Genomic DNA, 17,487 nt, shown 5'->3' with positions numbered 1-17,487 from the left:
TTTGCAAATGACATATCAGATAAAGGGCTAGTTTCCAAGATCTATAAAGCACTTATTAAACTCAACACCCAAGAAACAAACAATCCAATCATGAAATGGGCAAAAGACATGAACAGAAATTTCACAGAGGAAGACGTAGACATGGCCAACATGCACATGAGAAAATGCTCCGCATCACTGGCCATCAGGGAAATACAAATCAAAACCACAATGAGATACCACCTCACACCAGCGAGAATGGGGAAAATTAACAAGACAGGAAACAACAAATGTTGGAGAGGATGTGGAGAAAGGGGAACCCTCTTACACTGTTGGTGGGAAAGTGAACTGGTGCAGCCACTCTGGAAAACTGTGTGGAGGTTCCTCAAAGAGTTAACAATAGATCTGCCCTACGACCCAGCAATTGCACTGCTGGGGATTTACCCCAAAGATACAGATGCAATGAAACGCCGGGACACCTGCACCCCGATGTTTCTAGCAGCAATGTCCACAATAGCCAAAGTGTGGAAGGAGCCTCGGTGTCCATCGAAAGATGAATGGATCAAGAAGATGTGGTTTATGTATACAATGGAATATCACTCAGCCATTAGAAATGACAAATACCCACCATTTGCTTCAACGTGGATGGAACTGGAGGGTATTATGCTGAGTGAAGTAAGTCAGTCAGAGAAGGACAAACATTATATGGTCTCATTCATTTGGGAAATATAAAAAATAGTTAAAGGGATTATAGGGGAAAGGAGAGAAAATGAGTGAGAAAAATCAGAGAGGGTAACAAAACATGAGAGACACCTAACTGGGAAACGAACAAGGGGTAGTAGAAGGGGAGGTGGGTGGGGGTTGGGGTGACTGGGTGATGGGCACTGAGGGGGGCACTTGACGAGATGAGCACTGGGTGTTATACTATATGTTGGCAAATAAAACTCCAATAAAAAATATACAAAAAAAAAATAAAAAAAGATCACAGCCAAAGACAATACTACACAAGATTTTTAAATCCTTTCAGGACATGTCAGAAGAAAAGTAGAAGAGTACATAGCACAGGATTTTGACACTCAATTCCATCTGGCTCATGGCAAAATTTCCAAAACCAGGTTTAGCTGTGGATTTATCTGTGGCTATTGTTCTATTTCTTGGGCTGGTTGATGGTTACATTCACTTTGTGATAACTTTTTTTTTTTTTTTTAAGATTTTATTTATTTATTCATGATAGTCACACAGAGAGAGACAGAGAGGCAGAGACACAGGCAGAGGGAGAAGCAGGCTCCATGCACCGGGAGCCCGACGTGGGACTCGATCCCGGGTCTCCAGGATCGCGCCCCGGGCCAAAGGCAGGCGCCAAACCGCTGCGCCACCCAGGGATCCCCACTTTGTGATAACTTAACGGGCTGTCCGCTCACAATTTGTGTACTTTCTATATGTTATACTTCCATACAATATTTTTTAGATTTTAATATATATTTTAAATTTATTTAGTCATCAGAGACAGACAGAGAGAGAGAGAGAGAGAGAAGCAGAAACATAGGCAGAGGGAGAGGCTAGCTCCCCGAGGGGAGCTCGATGAGGGACTCGATCCCGGATTCCGGGATCACGCCCTGAGTCAGAGGCAGATGCTCAACCACTGAGCCACCCAGGCGTCCCTAGGTTTTTAAATCTAAAATGGGGAAAATGAAAACCAAAAATGTGTTTGTCAAGCATATTAACAAATGCTATTATACTCACAGACAAAAAAAAAAAAGTATATATATATATATATCTCTGAGAGTCAAGTGGGAGCTGAGCTAGGTTTCCTGGGGAGAGGGTATTGTCTAGAGGCCAGCCCTGGGGCTCCTGGAACCTCTGAGTGCAGGGAGTACAGGACCAGGGCATGCTGACCCACTGTGGTCTAAGCAAGAAGAACCTTAGAGTGGCCAAGGGAGCCTGGGTCTTAGTGGTGAGAAGTTCTGGAAGGCACCAAGACTTTGGTCATGGGCAGGGAAAGAGGATCAGAGACACTGACATGGAGTGGGAACCAGAAGTCTCAATCCTCAGTTCCAGCCCAAACTGGGGAGCAAGGGTTCCTCATGGAGGTGGCCCACGGCATTGGATGGACTCACCAACTTACCCCCAAAACTCCCCTGTACACCTGCTACTATAATACAATCTCACCATTAAAGATTCATTTTTTGACTGAGCCCAATAGAATGGAAGCATTTTATTTATTACTAGTGGGAGGTAATGGATATTTTCTGTGTTCTTAACTCAGCAAATGAGTACAATGCTTTACTTTTTAGTTTTAGTTTTTCCCTCTGAAATAAATCAGAGTGTAAGCTGATCTTTTTATTTTCCCATAGTTTTTAATTGACGGCTTAGCTTAGGTCAGGGCCCACGGGAAGTCCCTGCTCTGACAGCTGTGTTCATTCCTTATCCCAGGCTTCAGGGGTGCTTTGAAAGCGCCAGAAGTGGAATGTTCAGTGTGGGAGGAGGCCCCCTCCTGAGGGCTGACTGGGCTGCCTTTCTTCCCCAGGGAGCTTGCATCACGAGGGGGTTCTGCAGGCAGCCTGGCCAGGGTCCTCTCCTGGCCCCCGCTCCCCTGCACAGGGCTACATGCTCCCAGCATAACCATCAGGGAGGTGGGGCTGAGTTTCCTCATCCTCTGGCCCCTAAGCCAGAGATATTAAAATGGTTCAGCGTCTAGGCTGTTAACTGGGGTAGCCCTGCCTCTCATGGAGGTGTGCTGTACTTGCTCCCTCACTTTCTTTCTCTAAAGTGCCACGCTATCTGCTACACCCAGTTCTTCCAGGAGCCAAATGGAAGAAACAATATAGCCATCAACCTCTTTGGACCTCCCTCCTAGTGGCCCGGTTTTCAGATAATGGGCCCAGTGTTTGAATAGGAGCTGGTTTTGGCAAAGGACACATTCAAGATAAAGCATATCAGCTTGCTTGGAATCTGGAACGGTGTCTCTCTGTTCTCAGGGCCTGCCCTGCTCTCCACAGCTCCAGCTGCCCTTCACAGAGAAATTTGATAATACCTGTAAGGGTGGCGTCAGTGCTCTGGAAGGTAGTGCTCACGTGGGAGTGCAGGTCAAGTTCTCAGGAGATCTGGATTGTTGGAGGTAAACAGTCTGGGTGTTCAGGAGGCTCTAAAGCTGAATTCCAGGGGACTCACCTCAAGTTTGAACAGAAGCAACACCCTGTTCTCCTTAGTCTGAGTGCAATGGAGTTGATCTCTGTCCTTGACCTGCCCACTGCCCAGGGCGAATGCTTCCAGGCTCTCCTGAACTCTATTTTGTGGCCCTTCTTGACCTGATTTTGGGAGAAAGTCTTCCAAAGTACTGGTCTTTCTCCTCCTTCCTTGAACAATTTTATGTTTTGAGTGGGACTGGGTTCCATAGGGTGTTAGAAAGAAAACGGTCTCATTAAACTAAGTAGGCATTCCTGCCTTGGCCTCGTCACACTGCTGTGGTTTTCCTGCTTTGAGAGAGGGATCTGGTAAACCAATTAGAAATCACTGGTGGAATTTCAGGCAGTATAGCCAATGAGGTGACAAAGTCAAGGCAGGATATGGAGATACATGTGTAGCCAAGGATTTTCTTGGTTCCTAGCCTTTCTATCATTATTTGTCCTCACATGGTCCTAAAAAGCACACATGAGGAATTTATCCATTTTTGAAGTTGAGATGTCCCACTTCTTCCTCACTGACTCCAAGAATGAAAGTGAGACAGAATTTTCAGAGAAACTAAAACAGAGAATTGGACATGTGTCCTGCCCTAAATGAAGATATTTCTCAAGTTGAAGGAATGTGATCCCAGAGGGAAAGCTGGAGATGCAAGAATGAAGAGAGAAAACAAAAATGGAAAATGTACACATAATTGTAAGTAAACATTGGCTATATAAAACAATATTAATAATATACTGGGGAGATGAGAAAACGAAACAGAAATCCAAGCAAAAATAGCATTTGAATGAGGAGGGATATAAATAAAGTGAAAGTGTTGTGAGGTCTTCACACTGTCTGGGAGAGAAATAAAAGTAGCTAATTAACATACTAGTCTGATAAGCCAAGAGTTCATGTTGTTTTCTGGGGAGCCACTGAAAAATAGCAAGAGTACATATGTTCAAAACTAAAATAGGAAACCCTAAATAAGAATAACCAAAAGTAGCCAATCCATAAGAAAACAAGTAAGGAAAGAGAAAAAGAAAGAACATAGAATTGGTTAGACAACAAAAAAGAAATAGTAAGTAGGATGACAGATTTATTTATTTATTTATTTATTTATTTATTTATTTATTTATTTATATGACAGATTTAAAACCACATTTGGATCTACTTCTCCTGGGAGAATTTGCTAACTCAGGAAGGCAACTGAGAAGCTGAAGGATGCTTTTGATTGTTTTGGGAAGCCTCAGGTCTTGGATTAGACACCAGGGCCCACCAAGTGGTCTAGCTCCAGCTTAGGATCCCTAAGAGCATATCCTAGCAGTGAAGGTACCATGTGCAGCTCAGCTTCAAACCAGGTCAGTCCCTACAAGTGGGTTAAAGTTATCTGGAGTGGTAGTGGCCTCAGGCAGCCCCAGGTATTAGTGCTACCAGGTGCCTGGTAGAAATAAATGGAAACAAACAGAAATCCTCTCTGGGGGAAGATAACACCATCCGAGGTCTCCATTTATTTCTATTAAAAATATTGTAAATATAATATATAGTTCATAATAAAAAAATAGCCAGGCACACAAGAAAGTAAGACATACAATAACCATCAGAAAAAATAGAAAATAGGAACAAGGGGCTTTCGATATTGAAATAGCATAAACTTTAAAATATCTTTGTGTACTAAGTGCAAAGAGATTAAAAAATTAAGATTGAGAATTTCTGCATAAAACTCTAAACTATAAAAACAGAATCGGGCCCCTGGGTAGCACAGTCAGTTAAGTGGCCAACTCTTGGTTTCTGCTCATGTCATGCACTCAGGGTTATGAGATCAAGCTCCACATGAGACTGATGCTCAGTGCAGAGTCTGCTTAGGTTTCTCTCTCTCTCTCCCTCAGTCCCTACCCCTCCAACTCTCTCTCTCTTCCTCTCAAATAAATAAAAAATAAATCCTAAAAATAGAATCAATCAATATAATTTTCCACATTAACAGAAAAGCCTTTACTAAAATCAGTGTCCATTTATGATTTTTTTAAAGCACACAAGAATATAAGGGAACTTCCTTAATTTGAAAAATGATAGCTACCAAAAAATAGCTACAGTAAATACCATATTTGTTTATTTTTAAGGATTTTATTTATTTATTTATTTATTTATTTATTTATTTATTTATTTATTTATTTGAGAGAGAGCATGAGTGGGGGTGGGAAGCAGAGCAAGAGAGACAAGCAGACTCTGCGCTGAGTGCAGAGTCCAACACAGGGCTCAGTCTCGCTACCATGAGATCATGACCTGAGCCAAAATCAAGAGTTGGACGCCTAACCAACTGAGCCACCCAGGTGCCCAAGTAAATACCATATTTAATGGTAAAGTGCTGAAAGATTTCCTTTAATATTAAGAATGCCTGTAAATGTCACTTCTATTCAATATTGTTTTGAAAGGACTAGATAGTACAATAAGGAAAGAAATGAGAAAAACTTATGACAACTGGAAAAAAGAAACAAAATTACTATTATTTGTATAAGATTGGGTATATAATTTTTTAATTTGCAGATAAACTATTAGAATTAATTAGGGATTTTAATAAAGATGTTGAATACAGAGTCAGGATACAAAAGTCAAAGTTACAAAAGGAAATTTTTTCCAAAATGCCTTTAATGATAGCATCAAAAATACCTAGGAGAGGCACCTGGGTGACTCAGTTGGTTAAGCATCTGCCTTTGGTTCAGGTCATGATCCCAGGGTCTTGGATGGAGCCCCACATTGAGCTCCCCACTCAGCAAGGCGGGGGTCTGCTTCTCCCTCTTCCCCTGCCCCTTCCCCAGCTTGTCCATGTTCTCTTTCTCTCTCACTCTCTCTCTCCCAAATAAATAAATAAAATCTTTAAAAAAAAACCCTATGAATAAGTACCTAAAATAAATCTAACAAAATATATGGATGTTCTCTATGAAGTAAACTATGAAATATTATTGAAAGAAATTAAAGAGCTAAATAAATTGGAAAATAAATCATGTTCCTGTATTGGAAGTTTCAACATTATGAAGATATTAATGATCCCATATTGATAGATAGACTCAATGCAATTCTAATCAAGATCTCATTAAGTTTTCTTATGGAACTTGAAAAAATGATTATCAGGAAATTCAAAGCAGTGCATTTTGAAGAAAAACAGTGTGAGGAGATGTGCTATACCAGATATCAAGATTTATTATAGAACTACAGTAAACAAGAAGTGAAGGACTAGCATAAAAATGAACAAACTGACAAATGGAACAGAGTAGAAAGTAACAGAAACAGACACACACACTTAAGGACATTGACTTATTATAAAGATATCACTATAGATCATTGGAGAAGGAATAGTATCGTTAATAACCAATGTTGGGACAATTGGTGATACATATGCAAATCACACAATATGCAAAGTAACTCCAAGTGGATTATAGATCCAAATGTGAAAAGTAAAACAATATGCTCCAGATGTTAATAGAGGGGAAGGCATTCTTACCTCAGGGGAGCAATATCAGGACACAAAAAATACTAACCATAAGAAAAGATCAGATCAGATCAATAGATTTACATTGAAATTGAGATTACCTAGCAAAACAAATATTTGGTGTTAGAAGTCAGGATAATGGGACAGCTGGGTGGCTCAGTTGTTGAGTGTCTGCCTTTGGCCCAGGGTCCTGGGATGGTATCTCACATAAGACTCCTTGCTCAGTAGAGAGTCTGCTTCTCCCTCTCCCTCTGTGCCTCCTCCCTGCTTCCTGCTCATTCTCTCTCTCTCAAATAAATAAATAAAATCTTAAAAAAAAGAAAAGAAAAGAAGAAGTCAGGAAAATGGTTGCCCATGATGGAAGGATAATGACAGGGAGAGGAGACTTCTGGAAATACTTGATCTAGGTGCTCCTTGATGAAAGTGTTCAATTTGTAATAATTTACTAAGCTGTACACTTATGATTTGTGTATATTTTCTGTATACATGTTACCATTCAATAAAAAATTTTTCATTGAGGGGCACCTGGGTGGCTCAGTCGGTGAAGCGTCTACCTTCAGTTCAGGTCATGATCTCAGCCCCTGAGTTGGGATCGAGCTCCTGAGTTGGGCTTCCCTGATCAACAGGGAGTCTGCTTCTCCCTTTCCCCCTGCCACTCTCCCTGCTTATGCTCTCTCTCTCTCTGTCAAATAAATAAATAAAATCTTAAAAACATATTTCCATTGAAGAAATCAAGAACTCATATTTATCAAAAAACACCACTGGCAAAGAGCTCATATGCCGAATATATAAATAATTCCCAGAGTCCCATTAAAAAAAAGTCAAAAAAAAAAAAAAAAAAAGAAAAGAAAAAAAGAAAAAGTCAGACAACCCAATACAAAAACAGGCATGAGACTTGAATAAGCATTTCAAAAAAGAGGAAATAAATAATAGTCATATAAAATAGACATAACTCCATTTGAAACACAGCAAGCTATAATTACTCTATCTAGTCAAATTGACCAGAGTCTCAGCTTAAACCCTGCTTTTCTTCTAGGAGGATTCCCCCAACTGCCTAATTGAGGTTGTCGAAACCCAGGGTCCTGTTCTTTTCCTACCAGAACACTCATCTACTCCCCACCCCCGCAAGCACTGGGGAGGAGGGTTGTCTTTCTACTTTGTCAGCCTCCAAAATCTGCACTCTAGAAAGCTTCTGAGACACCCGCACCCCCACACATTAGAGTTGGGTGGGGCAGTTAGCATATCAATAGACAACAAGACCTAAGGTTCCCCCCGGAAGCGTGGAAGAAGAGCAAGGGGTGGGGGGATGTTGCAGGCCCTCTGGTCCCACAGGGTGGAGAAGATAGTGGTCATTTACCAACTCCGGTTAAGGAAGCAGGTCCCACTCCCATCTTCTCGAACCAGCTTATCAGTGGGTTGAGGAACCACTGCTGCAGGAATGATTAAGATCAGGAAGTGGAAGATAAGCCCAAGAAAGCCACCTTGCCCTCAGGAGCGCCAGAAGACAGAACAGGCTCCAGGGCAGGATAGAGGGCCATTTCTTTGTCCCTCTGGTCCCCCACCTGGCCTTGCATTCCCTCCTTTGCTTTCTCTAGGTACTCTTCATGCCACATCCCAGCAGCCCTGAACTGCTTGGCTCCTGTGTTTTGTCATTCTCTACAAATGTCCTCACGTGGAGATCATCTGTGCAAGGCAGGCAGGGGTAGTTATCCTGAGCTTCAGGGAGCCCCTAGGGACAGGTGGGGCGGAGGGGGGGGCATGACAGAGAGATTATCATTATTCTGAGAAGTAGATTTTCAAAGGACTCAATGCTTCAACAAAGTAAAAAAACAAACCCATTGTATTAGATAGCCAGGAGCTGAGTTTTGGCTCCAACATTTACTAGCAGTGTGACCTTGGGCAAACATAATTTCTCTGTGCCTCAATTTCCTTATCTGTAAAGTAGGTATAGTATATACCAACCTCATATAGTTGTCATGAGGATTGAATGTGTTAATCCCTGCAAAGCCCATGGAAGGGTTTGGCATATAAGATGTTCTATAAATGGTTATATTATCACTGCCATTGTTACTGTGGCCTGGCTCATTTACCTAGAAGGTAGAGCCCCAAACTCATTCATTGTTATTTCCCTCAGAACTCACAGAACGGAGAGCCTGGCCCAAAGTGGGCTTAATACACATTGGAGGGGGCAGACCCGGTGGCTCAGCGGTTTAGCCCCGCCTTCAGTCCAGGGCCTGATCCTGGAGACCCCAGATGGAGTCCCAGGTCAGGCTCCCTGCATGGAGCCTGCTTCTCCCTCTACCTGTGTCTCTGCCTATCTCTCTCTCTATGTCTCTCATGAATAAATAAATAAAATCTTAAAACACACACACACACACACACACACATTGGAGGCAGGAATGATGGCCATCCTCTTAGTCCTGGTGTCATCACTGAGGTGCCACAGACCCAGTTCCCCAGGGAAATCACAGGGACCCTGGTGTCCCGCCCACCACACCAGCATAACCGCCCATTGTGCCTGGACTCCGCAGGCCCAAACTCACCCAGCCCCAGCCTTGGGTGAAGCGCAGCTTCACTCACCTCCAGCAGTGCGAGCAGAAATAAAATTCTCCAGACTGCCCCGCAATAGAATGGGGAAGCCCAACAACAGAGAAATCACTGTGGGCCACCCTTGAAGAAGGGCTGGCAATTATAAGCAGTGTATGCTCTCAGCTACGATGGAGTTACAACTTGTCACAGTGAAGGGAAAGAACCCTCCAGGGTTTGTCGAAAGAAATGCTGTGGTCAGTGAATGAATCAGACTCATCTGGCAGTATCTTTTTAGAAAATAAAAATTTAAGTTCCAGTAAAGCTAACATATAGCATTATATTAGTTTCAGGTGCACCATATAGTGATGCAACACTTCTGTACATTCCTGCATGCTCCTCCTGGTAAGTGCACTCTTCAATCCCCTCCACCTATTGTACCCATTCCCCCCACCTACCTCTCCTCTGGTGACCATCAGCTTATTCTCTATCATTAAAAGTCCTTTTGGTTTATCTCTTTTTTCCCTTTCTTTATTTGGTTTTTTAAATTCCCCATATGAGTAAAATAACATGGTATTTGTCTTTCTCTGATTTATTTTGCAGCATTATACTACCTAGATCCATCCATGTTGTTGCAAATGGCAAGATTTCATTCTTTTTACGGCTCAGTAATATTCCATTCCATCTTTATCCATTCATCTATTGATGGACATTTGGGCTGCTTTCATTATTTGGCTATTGTAAGTAATGCTGCAATAAACATAGGGGTGCATATATCTTCTTGAACTAGTGTTTTCTTTCTTGGGGGTAAATAGTACTAGTGGAATTACTGGATCATGTGAGAATTCTATTTTTAATTTTTTGAAGAATCTCTATAGTGTTTTCCACAGTTTGCACTCCCACCAACAGTGCAAGAGGGTTCCTTTTTCCCCCACATCCTCAGCAACACTTGCTGTTTCTTGTGTTGTTGATTTTAGCCATTCTGACAGGTGTGACAGGACACGCATTGTAGTTTTGATTTACATTTTCCTGATGATGGGTGATGTTGAGCATTTTTTCGTGTATTCGTTGGCCATCTGGATGTCTTCTTTGTAGAAATATCTGTTCATCTCTTCCGTCATCTGGCCGTATCTTTTCAAAGTCTTTCCAAAGCCTCTTTTTATAATGAAATGTTCTTGGGCTTGTAGTAAAATTAATTGAAACAAAAAACAAGGCCTTAATAATGATTCTTTATTATTCTCCTTACTTTGATATTTTAGGTGTCACAGTCTTTCATAGATCAGCATAGCAGCAGCTTACTCTGCGTAAGACTCTCCACGTATGCTCTCCATCAGTGCTTCCTGATGTTACCATGCCACACTGACTGCCTGCTTCATTCATTCAAATCTGCGCTGCCCATGTCCATCAGGCCAGGCCCTCAGGGGTGCAGTTGGGAGCATGGAGATCAAGAAGACAGTTTCTTTCTCCAGGGGGGACTGGAAAAACGCACTAAGGGGGACAATGAGCTCTGTTTCAGGGCACATCACAAATGTAATAATAGAAGCATCAAGGAGAGGGGCACCTTGCTGGCTTGGTCAGTTAAGTATCTGCCTTGGGCTCAGGTCATGATCCTGGGGTCCTCGGATCGAACCCCACATCAGGCTCCCTGCTCAGCAGAGAGCCTGCTTCTCCTTCTCCCTCTCCCTCTGCCCCTCCCTGTGCTCACTCTCTTTCCCTCTCCCTCTCAAATAAATAAATAAAATGTAAAAAAGAAAGAGGAGTACCTAGGAGATACTGCAGGAAGCCAGAGGAAAGCTCAATTAATTCTAACCAAAGTCACTGTAGAAAATTTTATAGAAGAGACAACTTTTGATTAATTCTGACAGTGGACACTGGAGAAAGTGTCCCCATAGGGACAGTGTTTGGGCTGGGCTTTGAAGCATTGGTTACTTCTCACAAGTAATGAAGGGACGAAAGGCATTTCAGATTGTATGAACAGTGTCAGGAAGCACAGCGGAGCAAGGTGGATCATTAACCCACACTTCTCAGATGTGAAAAAATAGGCAGCTTCTTTGATCTTTCTTGCAAAAGATCATACCTCAAGGTGTGAGAATTTTGCAGTTACCAATTAATAGCAGCTCAGTCTAGTCTGGTTTTAAAAGTGTTTTAGATTTCCCCTCACCTTGGGTGACCTTGCAGCATAGAGGAGAAAGGGGCCCTTGTATCCACACTGGCTGGCTTCTGTCATGAAGTACTTGGTCTGGACCGACCCCTGGACTGGCATCTGCTGAGCTGCAATAAACTCCATGGGTCTTTTGGCAAATCCATGAACCCTCCTTTTGCCTCCAGTAGCAAAACCCTCCCACCCAGTGGGTCTCTGTGTCCAGACCTGAAGCCTGTGCTGGTCTGCTGGTCACTTCAGCATGCTATATCTGCTAAGGCAAGAAACACAGACTAAACCAGACACACACACACACACACACACACACACACACACACACACCCTCTCCCATGCTATGCCAAGGCTGTGAGCCACCAACCTTCCTTCTCTACCACATCCACAAAACATTCTTGGGTTCCCTCAGAAAGACAGACTGGCATTCAAATAATGAAAACACTCTCCATTGTACTGTTCCAAAGAGGGACCAGGTTACTTCACAGAACGTCATATGCTGCAGGATTCCATTGATATGAAACTCAAGAATGAGCAAAACTAATTAGAGAGAGGAAGACAAATCATGAGAGACTCCTAACTCTGGGAAACAAACAAAAGATTGCAGAAGAGGAGGAGGGTGGGGGGATAGGGTAACTGGGTGATGGGCACTAAAGAGGGCATGTGATGAGATGAGCACTGGGTGTTCTACTGTATGTTGGCAAATTGAATTAAAGGAAGAAAAAGAGAGAAAGAAAGAAAAGGAAGGAAGGAAGGAAGGAAGGAAGGAAGGAAGGAAGGAAGGAAGGAAGGGGAAGGGAAGGGAAGGGAAGGGAAGGGAAGGGAAGGGAAGGGAAGGGAAGGGAAGGGAAGGGAAGGCAAGGCAAGGCAAGGCAAGGCAAGGCAAGGCGAGGGAAGGTGAGGGAAGGGAAGGGAAGGCAAGGGAAGGCAAGGGAAGGGAAGGGAAAGCGAGGGAAGGCGAAGCAAAATTAATTTGTGATGATAGAGGTCAGCATAATGGCGACCCTTGGGAGGCACTAACCGGGAGGGGAGATGAGGAAGCCTTTTGAGGAGCTGGAAACGTTCTAGATCTTGATCTCGGTAGTGTTTTCAAGGATAAGTGTTTACATATGTAAAAAATCAAGCTATACACTTAAGGTTTATGAACTTCACCTTACATACCTTTGTGGTAGACAGAATAATGCCCCCACCCCAAGGATGCTTATATCCTGATCTGAAGAACCTGTGAATATGTTAGGCACCATGGCCAAGAGGAATTAAGATAGCAGATAGAACTAAGGATGCTGGGCAGCCCGGGTGGCTCATCGGTTTAGCGCCACCTTCAGCCCCGGGCGTGATCCTGGAGACCTGGGATGGAGTCCCACCTCGGGCTCCCTGCATGGAGCCTGCTTCTCCATCTGCCTGTGTCTCTGACTCTCTCCCTCTCTGTGTGTGTGTCTCTCATGAATAAATAAATAAAATCTCTAAAAAAAAAAAAAAGAACTAAGGATGCTAAGCAGCTGACCTGAAGATAGGAAGCACAGCCTTGATTATCCAGGTGGACCCAATGTAATCACAAGGCCCTTCAATGTGAAAGAAAGAAGAGTTCAGAGTGATGCAGGGTTAGGAGAGCTTAATCAGCTGCTGCTGGCTTTAAAGACAGAGGGCGGGGGGAAGCTGGGAATTCAAGAATCTGGGCAGCCTCCAGAAGCCAGGAAGGGCGAGAAAGCAGACTGTCAGGAGCCTCCAGAAAGGAGCACAACCCCGGTGACCCCTTAAGTCACCAGGGAGACCCGTTTCAGACTTCGGAACGACAGAGCCATAAGGTAATAGACCTGTGCTGTTTTAAGTCTCTAAATCTGTGGTGATTTGTTAAAGACCTCCAGAACCCTAACACGGTGCTTACTTCAAGAAAATATTGTTTTAAGGCCCAAGAGAGAGCGTCCTGGATGGGCAGGGGAGAACCCGGGTGCAGACCGTGTCCATGGGCTGCCTCAGTGAGCACCCTGTGCACCCTGTGCACCCTGTGCACCGCTGACTCCCCGAGGATCAGCCTCGACCGCCTTGCTCTATTTCACTGACTCTGTGCTGAACTGTTCTGGGGAAACCGCTCACATATCCATCACTGGGAAAGGTAGAAGGGGACGCTGGGTGGGCACAGACCCCAAGGAAGGAGGGGCCTGCTGTGAACTGAATGCTTGTCTCTCCCCCCACCCCCACCCCAAATTCATACACTGAAGCCTAGTTGCCATATGTGTGGTGTTAGCAGGTCAGGGCCTTCGGGAGGCGAGCTGTTCATGAGGGTGGAACCTCCACAGATAGGACTTGTAAGAAGAGACACTTATGAGGACACAGCGAGACGGTGGCCATCCGCACACCAGGAAGAGGACTCTCCCCAGGAACCACATGGATGATCTCAGACTTCCAGCCTCTAGAATGGAGGCTCTTTATAACCTGCTCAGTCTATGGTATTTTGCTAAAGAAGGATTTTTGGTGTTAGGACTTTAGGACCTAAGCTAGACTAGACCGGGGTGGGGGTGGGGGGGCTACCTTCCTTAGCAGCAACAGCCTCAACAGGCACATGTTAGCAACAGGATTCTGGAGTCTTACGCCAGGGCTCCTGAGCCGGAGGCTCTGGGGTGGGGCCCAGGAGTCTGGGTTTTCATAAGCACTATGGTGTGCTGATCCACACTCAAGTTTGAGAACCTCTGGATGGCTGACCTCTAAGGAGACGTCCGAACCAAAATGAGATTGTACAATTTCTCATGCCCTCATGGCCACTTGCCTCTTGCTGCCAAACTCTTCCACTACCACAGCTCCCCCAGCTGTCTCCACCTCCTACCTGTCCCCTCCTGACACTGCTGAGCTGCTGAGTAGAGGAGTCTTCTGGGGGCTCCGGTTTCCTTGTTGAAACCCCTCCCTCTGTGGTCTCTGTGACAAAGCTCTTCCCCGCAGACACCCAGCCCCTCCCACAACCAACTCTCCCCTGAAAGGCCACACTGACCCTCATCACCATCCTGGTCCCCATCTCTGACCCAAACTCCAATAGCCTGATTGTTGGTTAAAGATTAAAAGAGGCCTCCACTGGATATCTAACAATTTCTTAAATTGAACATCCCAAGACTGGCTCATTAGTGGGGCCCAGCAACCTGTCCTTTTGGAGCATGGTGACCCTGTTGTTCACCTGGGCTCTCAGGTGGGGTCAAGTGAGGCCCCTACAGAGAAAATTCTAATAGAATTTAAGGTTGTCAATTAATTCAAATTTATTTTTATTTTTATTTTTTTAGATTTTATTTATTTATTCATGAGAGACAGAGAGAGAGAGAGAGAGGGAGAGAGAGAGAGAGAGAGGCAGAGACACAGGCAGAGGGAGAAGCAGGCTCCATGCAGGGAGCCCGATGTGAGACTCTTGATCCCAGGTCCCAGGTCTCCAGGATCACACCCTGGGCTGAAGGTGGCACTAAACAGCTGAGCCACTCAGGATGCCCCAATTAATCCAAATTTAAATGAAATGCTAAGAAAGAAGGTGAGAATATGTGTGGTGGAAGGGGGTGAGGCAGGGGAAAGGGGGGGCAGATCTGAGTGACAGTTTGATGGATGAATTGATTCAAGCTGGTTGGTTTGGAAGGGGACAAGGACAAGGGCTGGATGAGGGCTCCAGCCTGAGTCGTCTGACAAAGAACTAACAGAAAACTAGCAGGTTCCTAGGTGAAGGTTGGAAGCATTGGGGTTTGCGGTTATCTCATGAGCCAGTGCTGCCTGCTTTCTCTCCTGAATTCAGTCCTTTTGCTGTGTGAATTTAGCACAGAAAGGGTGTTCTCCTGGGTTCCAGAAGCTGATGTGGGGAAGGTCCTATGGCCTAGCCAGTGCCCCAACCTGCCCCTGGTCACAGGCTGGGTTCAGTCCCCAGGGGTTTTCAGAGTCCCTCAGTCTCAACCCATCCAGTGCTCACCTCCAGGCCCACTGTCCTCCCTGCCCGGTGCTGGGGAGCTGACCTCTATGGACAGCAACAACATTGGCAGGCCCGCCTACAGGTAAGAGTACAACCAGAGACCTCTATGCCATATGCTTGAATATCTGAAGGTTATAAACCAATCCAAGGTACTGCAACATGATATATAGCCTAACTTACCTCTTTGACAAATATATCTTCACAACAACCCCGAAGGCCAAGTCCAACTTCAGAACCCTTAGACTGCTCAGAGTTCCAGGCTGGCCCATGGCAAGGCAGGGAGAGTAGGCCCCAGGCCCTAAGCCACCTTCCTTTTCCTACCCACAGCAGCACTCTCCGTGTAGAAGAGCCTCTTACGCATGCACGTGGACACCCCCCACCCACACCCCATAAGTCTATCCCACCCCCTTCCAAGAGCTATGCCTCAGCCACCTTTCAGAAAGAGGGGTGTACACACGGATGGTACAGTCCCCCTTGGGGGCTTGCCTAGGGAAGAGGCCTGTGCAGGCCCTGGAAACAGGCTCAAGGTAGTGTGGACAGGTGAGTCCAAGTCCCTGTGCTCAGATGTGGCCAGGAGGGAGACCCCGGGTGGGTATAGCCTGGTGGCCCCACAGAGCATAGCCTGAGGCAGATGTGTGTCAGAGCAGGGCCACAGCAGGGTCCCGCTGCCTGGGCTGAGGACTGCTGACGACCACAGGTCCCTGCCTCCCGCCTTCGGGCTGGGTGCATCCACTGAAGGTGCCAGTGGGCATCAGAAGGCAGGAGGAGAATGAGAGGAATAGCTTCTCTCCCAGAGGCCACAGCTCTAGATTTTTCCTAGATTCAGGTAACTGCTGCCCCCTCTTACCCTTCAGGCCTCAGCCTGGTGATGGCTCCACACTCCCAACACGTTGGGCTCTCTCTGCCCTCAGCCCCCTGAGCCATCCATCTCTTCCCCCCGCTGTTACTCTGTCTTCTCCCAGTTTCTTTTCCTTGATGCTGCCTCTCAGTGAATGGTCTCCCCCTGCACAGACGCTTAGGTGCCCCCAGTGCCCTGATGGCATCAGAGGCTGTCTCCCTTCTTAGCATCTCTCAGACCCCTCCACTTCTCCCTGTGGCCTTAGCTTAACCTCTCACAGGCTCTGTTCCAGACGAGAAGTGGCCAGCCAGTGACCAGTAACCATTTTAACTGCCCAGCATCCTCCCACAGGCCCACAGTGAGTGTCCTAGAGCACCGTCTTCCCAGAGCTGCCCCTGCCCAGCCAGCCTTCTCTCTCTCTGCCCCACCTCACGCACACACACACGCACACTAGATATAGTCCAGACACATGGAGCTTCTCATATTTCCCTGACACACTTCATCTTTTATCCAAGAGCACCTTCCTCCCTGGTTTGTCCTTTGTCCTTTTTTCTGCCCCTGGGCTCACTCACTAAACATCTTTCCATGGGATCCCCGGGTGGCGCAGCGGTTTGGCGCCTGCCTTTGGCCCAGGGCACGATCCTGGAGACCCGGGATCGAATCCCACATCGGGCTCCCGGTGCATGGAGCCTGCTTCTCCCTCTGCCTGTGTCTCTGCCTCTCTCTCTCTCTCTCTCTCTCTCTGTGACTATCATAAATAAATTTTAAAAAAATTAAAAAAAAATAAACATCTTTCCAGATTCATTGCAAGCATCGCCTCCTGAGGGAAGGCATCTCTGGTCCTCTCTCTGAGCAGAACTGACCGTTTCCTCAGCACCCTCACTCCCTCAGTAGGGACATCCAACGTAGCTTCTGTGGTACTTGGACATTGCTTCTGTGGTACTTGACTGCGCTTCATCATTTCTTTGTTTCTGTTAGCTTCTCGAGAACAATCTATCTTTTCAGGTGAAGTCACTAAATGTAAAGGACTCCAATGGTACATGCTTCCCAGGCAAGGGTGACTCCTTGGTGTTCTTCCTCCCTGGCTTCTCAGGGTAGCAGCCCCCTGGGACCGCATGACCAGACCCTGCTGTGTGTACCCCACGGCTTCCGAACTTTCCTTCCCAGCAGTTCTCACATCTCCTAAAGTGAGGATCTCATTAACACTGGTCTTTCTCACTAGAGTGAACTCTTCCTCACCACTGGGTCCCTGGATACCACAGGCCCTGCTGACACATAATAACAGCTCAAAAAATATGAGGCTTTTTTTAAAAAATAGGCTCCACACCCAACATGGGACTTGGCCTCATGACCCTGAGATCAAGAGTCTCATGCTCTACCAGCGAAACCAGTCAGGTGCCTGCAGCTCAAAATAC

The 17,487-nt window shown here is 45.6% G+C and overlaps 1 protein-coding gene and 1 long non-coding RNA gene across 2 annotated transcripts in view; one reads left to right on the top strand and one right to left on the bottom strand.

Annotated features, from left to right (window-relative positions):
* Positions 1–17,487, bottom strand: part of GABRR2 (gamma-aminobutyric acid type A receptor subunit rho2) — a 46,259-nt gene that overhangs the window by 14,878 nt on the left and 13,894 nt on the right. The gene's annotated exons all lie outside the window — the stretch shown is intronic.
* Positions 3,726–10,905, top strand: LOC140636251 (uncharacterized). The gene is made up of 4 exons (XR_012033551.1): positions 3,726–3,855; positions 9,499–9,556; positions 9,755–9,891; positions 10,411–10,905. It is a non-coding gene; the product is annotated as an uncharacterized lncRNA (long non-coding RNA).

The sequence above is a fragment of the Canis lupus genome, chromosome 7 (genome assembly GCF_048164855.1).
Source record: "Canis lupus baileyi chromosome 7, mCanLup2.hap1, whole genome shotgun sequence".
NCBI classification, from domain to species: domain Eukaryota; kingdom Metazoa; phylum Chordata; class Mammalia; order Carnivora; family Canidae; genus Canis; species Canis lupus.
This window is presented reverse-complemented; position numbering and strand designations above follow the sequence as displayed.